The sequence below is a fragment of the Hesperophylax consimilis genome, chromosome 13 (genome assembly GCF_061612785.1).
Source record: "Hesperophylax consimilis isolate HC1 chromosome 13, BYU_Hcon_1.0, whole genome shotgun sequence".
Classification (NCBI taxonomy): domain Eukaryota; kingdom Metazoa; phylum Arthropoda; class Insecta; order Trichoptera; family Limnephilidae; genus Hesperophylax; species Hesperophylax consimilis.
In genome coordinates, this window is record NC_142848.1 from 4,466,476 (window position 1) to 4,478,187 (window position 11,712).

General features: G+C 33.5%; 1 protein-coding gene across 2 annotated transcripts in view; it reads right to left on the reverse strand.

The window, feature by feature from the left end:
• Mcr (macroglobulin complement-related) overlaps positions 1–11,652 on the reverse strand; it is a 155,827-nt gene extending 144,175 nt beyond the window's left edge. For both annotated transcript variants that reach the window (XR_016303000.1, XM_089638742.1), the window contains exon 1: positions 11,437–11,652. The gene's annotated coding sequence lies outside the window, so the exon portion shown is untranslated. The remainder of the gene's footprint in view (positions 1–11,436) is intronic.
• Positions 11,653–11,712: the final 60 nt, after the last annotated feature.

Consider the following 11,712-nt stretch of genomic DNA (forward strand, 5'->3'; position numbering starts at 1 on the left):
ACGGAATTATGCAAATTAGGGCCGTATACAAGTAGTGAATATTAGAATCTGCAATATGAATAGATTCGTTCATTCCGATGAGTAAAAATAATTCGTTCTCCAATTCAAGTCATCGATTTTTTCATAATATAAAAATGTATATATCGATGATTACATTCGATTTTTTATTTATTTTTCATGTTAAAAATGTATTAACGATATTGGCCTCATTTAACAGCTTTATTATTAAGGTTAGGTTTGTTATACAAGTAGTGAATATTAGAATCTTCAATATGAATAGATTCGTTCATTCCGATGAGTAATAATAATTTGTTCTCCAATTCAATTTATCGTTTTTTTCACAATAATAATATTGACTTTTTGTTCAATTATGCGTGTTATAAAAGTATTAACGATATTGGCCATATTTAACAGTTTTATTATTATGGTTAGGTTTGTTTTGGTTATTTGTTTATGTTAAAACCTCATTAAACCCAGTCTTACTAAACAAACATCTGTACACACTGAACAGTTACTAAACGGGTCATTAACGAATATACTCTTTTATATGCCCGTTCTGTTTTGAGGATATTAGGGCCGTGTTTTTTCACTCGAGCTATAGTTAAAATCGTAATAAACTGAAATAGTATTTGTATAAAAAAACTATGATCAATTCGTATCACTAGAAATAAACGGCAATCGAATATTTTTAATCGAGTTTTACGAATATTTGTGTTATTTTTATTAATAATAATAATATTTGGCTAATTTATATAGCGTTTTCGTGAAAAATCACCGTCGTGAATTAATAGATGGATTAAAAATACATAATTTATTTGGTTTTGCCATTGAAGAAGAATTTATTTGGTTTGACTGAGGCATTAAAATTCCTCCCAAGAACTGGAGTCAACCGTGCTAACAGCTCACCCAAATACCGATTGGGTCAGATAGACATTTATTTCGTATATTAACTTCTGTAATGGCATCCAATTTCAGAGAACTGATTATTTGTCCGCGTGTATGCGTGATTGCCAACAAATGTATTATCATCGACAACGAGTCTATATGCTGAGTTTCAGCTCGAATGGAGGTTGGAAAACGGGTTAATTTGCACTTCCAAGATATGCATTAATTTATTAGGTAAAAAAAATCGAAATTCAATTAGATGAATTTGAATAAAACGAATAATTTAAAAATAACGAATCATTTTAAACAACGAGTGCGATTCAATTATTCGAATACCCCTAGTTTCTAGTTTCCTTTCTTACCACCCCAACCAATCACCAAAGGGTGAACTAAACCCGACTTGTCACTTGGGATATTTTATTCATGGGTTTGATTCGCCGAGATGGAAGACTGACGCTATACGGAAAAGCAGTGTTATATAGAAAAACGGTGTTATCTGCAAGAGTGATGTTAGATGGAAAAGTGGTGTTATAAGAAAAAGTGGGGTTAGATGGAAAACTAAAATGGATACCATATGTGTGAGAATATGTGCAGACTTTCCGATGTGTTTATTCAATAAAATGTTTCATTGAAAAGTACTTGAGCAATTCTGGTAAACACAAGTCATAGTCGAAAATACGGTAAAGGAAATAGCTGCAACCCAATGGCTTCAAAACTTGTACAGTTTTTAGATAATACATTTAATGTAAATTAAATATTAAAAAAAAAGTAAAAGCTGTAGACGATTTGACATAATATGCTGGCTTTGCATGACAACACAAATCGGAAGAAAGTCAATATGATTTCAATCTTGAAGGTTATGTTTATTAAGCAGGTTTTTTTGTAAGGAAACCTGGGACTTACTGTTTCAGATTTTATACAAAATAATTGAAATTATTATGGAATGATTTTTTTCAATTTGCACCACAAAAACAAGCCAAGATGCTAATAAATATCTGTTAGCCTAGGAAGAAAAATCTTACGGACGGTGAGCTCTAGCGTAATGAAATTTGTACCTAGTTATTTATCTGAGATTACAACTATTAGACAACGCAACTATTTTAATATATTACCCAAGTCATTTTCATCATGAGCTATGGGCTTTAAAATAGCCATGTAAAAAAGCATGACAAGAAGCGTTGCTTGTTGTCATTTTTTAATCTAATTTTTCTAATCTCTACATTTTTCTAAGCATATTCATACTTATCTTGATATGATTGCGCCTGGATTAAAAGTCTTCTCAGCATACCCCTACGTGTTATAAATGCAGGTTATAAGAGGCGCAGGCGCCACTCTAAAGTATCTACCGCCGAACATGACCATGATGGATGGAGAAATAAGAGTGTAATTGTCGGTATTAAAGAGTGCTGCAACTATTTACTTGGTTGAAATAACAGGACATCCATCATCCCTAAGCAGATGAACTTTCCCACAGGGGTAGGTTTACATGCACACTGCAACTACACAACATAGCTATTAAAGGCTTACCGCTGATAGTTGAAAACACTCTCTGTATGGTTACTATCAGTATCGGTCTACTATAATACCATAATTGAGAAAAATACGTTCTTTAAATTGACTTAAGGCGATGCCATACGTAGTAATGCAAAATCATGTGTTTTTGGTTTGAAAATTTGGTCGCCTTGAAATGTTTCAGATGCTTTAATTAAATACTGCGAGTAGAATACATCTTGACCTTTGAAATAATGGAGTATTTTTTATATAAGTCTTTTTATAAGCCCAGAAAAAAATAATGTATAGGCCTATGAAAACTGCTTTAAAGTTCAAAATCTCTTACTTACGAACCCATTTTCGGTTATGATTTTATTGTATAATGTGGCAAATTAAGTTATTTATAAAATGATCGGAAAAAAATTAAATATTTATGCCTGAACATCCACCAAATAAAATAAAGTCACTTTTTGGCCATGTTTTTTTCTTGAATAAATCAAAACAAGCGAATGGTGTAGAGCGGGAATTTAAACCTTATCGCCATCTATGTAAGGGTTGTTATTGATAGCGGCTCAATTTAAAATATTACACGACGTAGTGGATCGCCTTAAGCCGTGTTTCGTGAACAGATTCGAAAAGCCAGGTACCTACTTCCCAACCGTCTTCTTCATCGCTTCCTTCGGCCAAAATTAGGGATACCTTAGTTCCACTGGCTCTGAATAGTCTTAAGTGGTTGGGATTCTAGTGCGGTATTCACATAAAAAATATTTGCGGTATTCACAAGTGTGTGTGTGATTTATAATGATAGTTTGAACACGGTAAAAATGTAGTTGAACTAATTGTTGATTTGAAAGATGAGTCCAATTGACATACCACAAGTCATACCTCGCAATTGGGGATACCTTAGTCCTACCGACTTAGGATAGTCGGAAGTAGTCGGGACTCTGGTGCGGTATTTACATAAAAAAACGTATTTGCGGTATTCACATAAAAAAATGTACCCACAGAGTGTGAGTTTTAATGATAATTTGAACAGATAAAATGGGTGGTTGAACTAACACTATAGGTACGTAACTACTATAAAAATTGATTTGATTTAAGATTTATCCAATTTACGTACCGCAAACACATGTTTGATATTCTCGAGAGAAAACCGGTTAAAGTGATACGCGATTAAATACAGGAACGAATCTGAATAAAATGATAATATAATTGCGATGCTCGTTTTAATGACCTGAATACAGAGAAGTGCTGACATTATATTTAATGTTTTATAAGAAGGAGCCCTTCCATCCAAATGGAAATAACACATAATTATTTGAAAAACACGTGATTACATATAATTTGTCTGAGGCGGTGTACATATTCGTATAATGTCAGAATATATTTATGTATTCTTGGCAACGGCAAAAATTGCATTCCAACAAACACAGGGCCAATGACCCTACGAAATAGACGGAAATACAAATTTCTTTGTAAAGGTAGACATATTTTGAATATGTAATAGGATTTTGACATGTGTAAATTTTATGCAGACATCGTTTTTATTAATGCTGTATTAATGCCCCGTAGTAAGCGTTAAAAGATGCTCTGAAAGTGGGATACGTAAATACGAATGTTAGAGTGTGCTAATATTAAAAAAAACGATGATAATTAAGTGAAAATGGTGAAAATATTGAATAAAACACGACTCGTTTGAAATAGAGCAAAAATCTTTCGACAGATGCTTTAGTTGTATTTAAAGATACACTGTGATTTTTTTCATGCCTATAACATATTAAATAACAAAACAAAACGTGTTTTTAATAATTTTCGGAGATTACTTTGCGATTTTTTTCTATCGAGGGAATTTTATATAATTAACGTTTCAGCACAACAAATGTATGGATATTCTCTTTAAAAATATATTTATTTAACTTTAACTTAACGAGAAACTTGTTATAAATCGGTAGAAATTGTGTATGCGAGGCTGTATGTGTATGCTCGCAAAACTCCAATTTTAAAGTTTGTTATTATTAGTGCCAGGGGTGTTTCGAATTTGTTAATTCATAGACAAATATACTTTCATCAGATCTATGAATAGTGAAATCTTAATATATAAAAAAGCAGCCTGCGTATTTCTGTGCTTGCAAAACTCGAAAATTCGTCGACCGATATCGCAGAAAATGACAAAGTTTGTTCTTATTAGTGCCAAGAGTGTTTAGAGAGTGATTTGAAAGGAAGAAGAAGTCGGGTAGGCCCGAGGAATACTTAACGCATTATCTCTACACTGGAATGAGATACAGAGTCGAATTAAAGTCGTTGTAATGTAGTTTTTTAACAGTTACATTGTGGTATACAGAAGTGAATTGTGGAAGAAGTCGGAGACGCCCGAGAAAGACATTAGCAATAGCGACACTAATTGGGACTCTTCTGGGATGCCATAGTCCCAACTGTCCGTGGGACAACGGCATCCCCGATCAGGCTATGTCATGTTGAAGCTGAAGAAAGTTGTTAGGAAAGAAGATGGGAAGAGGAGGGTCGGGAAGTACCTGGCTAAACACGATTTCAAGCTTGTTTGTCAACTTGTGGTTTTTCAACAGGGCAATATACTTGAATATCTGCAGCTGAATTTAGTAGAAGGTCATTCCACGTTTTCTGCTTAACCCTGCGGTGAAATTGCGTGATGGTTAGTTGTCAATTTAGAAATGCGAAAAAAAACTTCAACACACACTAACCACTAATGATTTTTTGAACTAAAAAAATATTAGAAGAAAGAATAAAGAAAAAAATCAAACAAGCAATAATAAACCAATAATTTGGCGGTTAAAAATAAGCGGACGTAGCACAGTGGTTCCGTGCACCTGGCTGGCAGTCAGAAGGTGCGGGTTCAATTCCCATCGGCGGCATTAATTTATATTTGTGTTTTAGTCTAATAATTATTGCTTTTAATAATTTTTTAGAAAGAATAAATTTGACAAACTTCTACCAAAAAAGTGACATTTTTTTACACCCCGCAGCGTACAATACTCAACATCATCAATCATCCTAACAAAGAACCGAGTGACAATAAATTGACACCCTAGTTCTTTAACCCGGCATCTGTGTCAATTACTGTCTCTTCACATTCTAAACATCGCTCTTCTTTGGGCATTCTTGTGTGCGGGTTAAATGGTGCGACTTTTTTTTTTCGGGCGACTTCAAATAGATGTTTAAAAAAGAGGAAGTTAAAGTTACGAAGCGTGATGAGAACAGACGCGCTTTGATCTCGCATCAGATTTGTATCTTTCATCAAAGTTAAGGATTATTAACCCTGGATAGCTAACGTTCGTCAAAATGACGAACCAACCTGTACCTTTTGAATGCTTCTACCAGGAGTATAGCCGTCACAGGTCAAGTGGCCGTTAGACTCGTACGTATGGCGGATGTTTTTAATCGGTAAGTTCTATTGTTTTTGAGATACCTTCTGACTACTCGTCATTTTTTCAAAGTTTTGGTTCATTGGTTTTATCCAACTTGCGCCAAAAAAAAAGTCAAAGAAAAAAAGGCAAATTATTTCAATTATTATAGTTCTGTATTTATTAACACGCGGTTTAAAACCAGCGAACTTTTACAAGTACCTACTTAAAACAAATACAACATTTGAAAAAAGAAATTTCATGTACATTGCGACACCATACAGAATATCTACCTAACAAAACAAGACAATTAACAAAATGAAATAAATTAAAAATCTAGTCTAAATATTGAATCTTCGACAAAAGAAGTACAATAATTGGTGACCGGATAACTCATCAAAAGGAAAATTCAACAAACATTTCAAAAGTCATGAAAAGTGATGAAACAAAAACTAAGTTAAATAGGTTAGGTTTATTTGATAGTTTTATTTTCATCGCTTTTAAAGACTTTATATGTATAACTTTTTAAAGGTGTGTTAAATTACCATTGTGTTGAGTTATCATGGAAATGCAATAATTATCAACTCACACAAATCTAAATTTTAAGATCTCTAATCCCTTAGTGTTACTAAATTCCAATACCAATCTGAATTACACAATTCTATCAAAATATCTTTGATTCCGACTTATTAAAAAAACGAAACTGTCAAAATTAACTTCAAATGAAGGTACCTATTGTTAAAATAAAATATTAAACTAGCCTAACTAGTAAGGATAGTGAGACAGACGCAGTAAAAAATATGTAAACCCTACGTACCCAATAAATTGAAAAAAAAGGGTTGAAAATTGAAATTAACTTGAGGTAAAATTTAATCAAAAAAACTAGTTCCATTTTAGTTACATGATTTAGTACTTACAACTTGAATAAATATATTTTTTGTTACCATGTTGCTTAAATAATAATATCATTATCTATATGATATAAAAACAATATAAATCTAACCAAAAAATAGGACCTCAAAGAAAGTTCGTAAAAAAGTCGCACGGTTAGCTTATTGGGGTTACAATCACAACCTTAGCTATACAGGGTTAACGAGTAAGTGGATACTAAGTTTACGGCGACCACGAGGTTGTTGAAGAGCTTAACTAACTAACCATCACGCGTTTCTCCGCAGGGGTAGGCAGAGATGACGGACCGCCAAACAACTCTGTCTTGGCACACACTCCATGCCTCATTCACATTCATACATACTCTTCTATTATTCTGACTCTTGACATGGCCCGACTCAAGTATCTGATTCACTTGGTCGGGTCGACTTCTGCTTCCATTCACGTTTGCATCAGAGAATGAAGAATGAAGAGCTTTACACTCATTAATGGTGCACAATATATCCATTGAGTTTGATTCACGCCACTTCAGGTTAATCAGCTAGTTCATAAAGCGTTATTGGTCCGTCTAAAGGTCTGGTATCTCCCAGATGAGTGACTTCCATAAAAAAAGTTGTTTTTAAAAGTAGTTTGGAACACTCTCCCACAGTCCTCTCTTACCCCACAAATGTCTGAAGATATTAGATGTGTTGCGAACTTTATCGATTCCGTCTAAATTTAGACACGATATTCAATTGAATTTGATGTTTTTCTGTTTCCTCTATTTTTCAAATTTAATTTTTAAAAAGAAATACAAACATTCCCGGGTTAAAATAACCTGACAATATTTGAAACTCTCCTATTACCACCACAGTAAGCGGAAAATGTGACTTGTGTTGTGATGAAGGACTTTGAACACACCATGCCTGAGTGGGATCCAAACGAGATTTCAACACAGGAACTGACTGGTCTAATTCAAACTGGCCGTTCTTCAGCTTCCTATAGTCGGGTCTCCAGCGACCAAATGTGTTCTAAACATCGGACAAAAACAAAAACATTGCCTGGATGTTTCATGATTGCACACATATTTGGTTAAATGTTTGTGGTAATATTATCGCTAGGTGTTAATGAAAACAAAATTATTATAAAATAAAAACATTTGTTTATCCATCCAGTACCACTACACAGCAGGGGTCTTTTTAAAATGATTTACTGTTTTTCAGTGTATAATAATGTATTACAACATTTAAGATGGAATATAAATAATCTATTACAACATTTAAGAAAGAATATAAATAATGTATTACAACATTTAAGATGGAACATAATTAATCTATTACAACATTTAAGATAGAATATAAATAATGTATTACAACATTTAAGAAATAATATAAATAATGTATTACGACATTTAAGATAGAATATAAATAATGTATTACAAAATTTAAGATGGAATATAAATAATATATTACAACATTTAAGACAGAATATAAATAATTTATTACAACATTTAAGATAGAATATAAATAATGTATTACAACATTTAAGATATAATATAAATAATGTATTACAACATTTAAAATAGAATATAAATAAAATAAAATAATAGTATTGTATACGTATTATTCTGGTGATGGTTGCTTTAAATGGCTTTAGCCGTATTTGATGACTAAATAATAGCCAGGTACTTCCCAACCTTCATCTTTACGATCTCTTCCCTCCTCATCCTCATTCAGCATATAATTGGGGATGTTATATTCCCACTATCTCCGGACATTTAGGAGCAGTTGCGACTATTTTGTGGTATTCTATCACATATCTATTCTCATTTTGACGGCCTCCGTGGTCGAGGGGTAAGTCTCTCGACCAGCAAGCAGAGGTAGCGGGTTCAAATCCCGGCGTGCGCAAGTAAATTTTATTTGATTAATTTGTGTTATTTCACAGTTTACTCATTTACAATATTTGCAGCACGTTCCAGAGCGGAAAATACTCTCTGTATCGCCTTGGTGTAAGACCACCATTCAGAATTGAAACGTTGCTTGAAATAGCTTTGGCCGTGTTTGGTGACCAGATCTGAATAGCCAAGTACTTCCCCACCTTCCTCTTTCCCATCTCCTCCCCCTTAACTTTAGACTCACAACTTACCCCAATCGGGGATGCTATAGTCTTACTGGCTTCACACGGTTGGGAGCAGTTGGTACTCTTGTGGGGTTTCACATAAAAAAAAGCAGCAAGGCAAACGACAAATCAGGAAAAAATACAAGTATTGACGTTTGTAACACTTTTCAATGTCAATCCACTTCTATTACTTATATTATGAGAGATGTCTTTGGCCGGGAGAGTGTGTCACAATATTGTCAAACGATCCTCAAGAAAATTCCAAAGGAAAATCTGCGCTGGAGTAAAAAAGTTCCACGAATTCTTCTGATCCAATTCTAAATGTTGTGGGGGACGTGCACCTTTCTTCTGAAACGTCCTTTCTACTTCTGACGACAGTAGAACCGATTGACGCAGGATGGTTATTTTAAGCAGAAGAAAGCAAAGGAAAAAGGCCAAGTATTTTAGGATCTATCAAGCTGAAATAAAAAAAATAATTTACGCTCAATCGTAAAACGCAAGGTCCTTGAGAGAAATGAAAAGACATTTCTGCAAAGAAGATACAAAAATAATCTCGTTACCTACTTGCAGATGATGGTTGGATTTGTTAAGTTCAATCGTCTTTTTTATATAATCAAAAGACAATATTTTTTGAGTAGTAAAATAAGGTAACCGACGTTTTGATCGTAATCACATGGTCGTAAGGCAAAAAGATCGTATGCAAAAGATCGCTTGCAAAAGATCGTATGCAAAAGATCCAATGCAAAAGATCGCTTGCAAAAGATCGTATGCAAAAGATCCTATGCAAAAGATCGCTTGCAAAAGATCGTATGCAAAAGATCCTACACAAAAAATCGTATGTAAAAACATCATAATTATCTAAATATTGAAGACAATATTAGTGATTCTTAAACGCAAATCTGAAACAGAAAAATCAGAAAAGGAAACGGTCACATCTGGGACCAGATGTGACCGTTTCCTTTTCTGATTTTTCTGTTTCAGATTTGCGTTTAAGAATCACTAATATTGTCTTCAATATTTAAATATTATAATTTGAGGTTTTACTCAATAAGTTATTCCGAAAAATAATAATACATCATAATTATCATTTGATCGTAAGCGCATTTGATCGTAAATTACCATTTCATCTAATTTAGTATTAAAACGTAAGGTTTAGTATGAAGTATGCTGTACATTATCTCATAAAAAAAAGATTATAAATTGTATAACATCTTTTTTTAATAATAAAAATAAACCACCATTGGCTTATTATTTGCCTACGATGATTTGAGAGTTACAATCATTACGATTACTAAAAAGTTTGCTGATTTTGTATGTTTTTCTAGAAATAAAATTATTGATGGTTAGTAAATTAATACAACCACCAATAAACGTTATCGTGATTAATTTTTGGGTTATTATGCCGTGTTGCACTTCCTCTTCCTTTAGTCAAAATTTTCACTCCTGGAGTGGTAGATAAAGATGGGTATTCTTAGTACTGCCCTGACAAAAAATCACCATTCAGAATTGAGAAAGTTATGACTTTAAAGTGCTTGGTGACAAGATCTGAAGTGCCAGGTGCTTCCAAAGCATCCCCTTTCTTATCTCCTTCCATTTGCGTCACCCGCAGCCTCACAACATACCCAATTGGGGATGCGATAGTCCCACAGGCTCTGGACAGTTGGGACATTTGTGCGGTATTCACATATAAAAGGGTGTAACACACGTTATCCAATTGCTTAATTGATATAATATATTATACGGTTATTTAAAAAACGAAAGAATAGATCAATTCGTTTAGAAACTAGATAATAAAGAGACAAAATAAACTAAATTACGCAACAGATAAAAAAAAATATAGTACCCATGCGTTGTACGTGCTCAATCGTTATAGAATGCATAAAACGAAAACCTGTACGTAGGTAACTGTCCATTATAAATTCATATAATCAGATATCTGACAGATTGATAGCCATTAATATTTTATGGATTCAAATAAAGTACAGAAAAGTTTTGAATTTTCTGGCGGTAAAATTAAATTTGGTATCCGTCAAAGCAGAACGGGTTTTAAACGAAAACAGTTTCCACTTGCAAGCGTTATTCATTCGGATTGCTCAGCATTATTAATGAGTCATTTGTAATAGGTACAATTATTATTATTTGTCACACCGTAACCTTAAGAATGAGAGGATTGTTCAATTAAACAAGTGAAACGTTCGTTTATTCATTTATTTTACTATCAAACCACGTCAGGTTTCAAAGTAGGTAAACATTCCAATACGAATGTGCCGAAAACAACGCTTACAGGTGTATTGATGGAACGCTGTTTGAATACAGGTAAACTGTTGTTTTCATTTCTTGCTAACGGCTAAAACAAAGTTTATTTAAATGTGAGATGTACCGAATTAGGTTTCAGGTAATGCAGGAGTTCTTATTGTTATTCGGCAATAAAAATAACGAAGGAATGCAAATACTAATCAACACGTGAAGAAAGTTTTGAGTCACAAACCGAAAAGTTTACGCCCATAAAACAAAACTTTGCGAAAACAAAGTTAGGAGTTTGATGAAAACATTTTAGTTAGCACAGGTAAAATAAATTTATTACAGGAACGCTACAGGAAGATTTAAAAAAGTATTAATATAAAATAAACCAAAGTATTTGAAAAACCGCCACTCGTGTCACTCCCATTCACAGGTTAACGCCCATAATCAGTTTTACCTGTTCGTTGATTGTTGCCGAAGAGGTAATCCAATTACGCACCAGGCCGAAGAAACACTAAAAAACAATAGGCCACTGTGTTAAAAATCCATTGTTAACCATCAGATTTAATGAATATTAGTTATTCGAAACACTAAAAGCAAAACATGTTACAACACTTTGCGAAAACACAAAACACGCGCGCCGCAAACACCACAACTCCCATAAAGTTCCTCAACAACTATTGTAATTTTGCTTCAAAAGCAACGGACGCAAGCAAAGAACGTCATCGTGAGC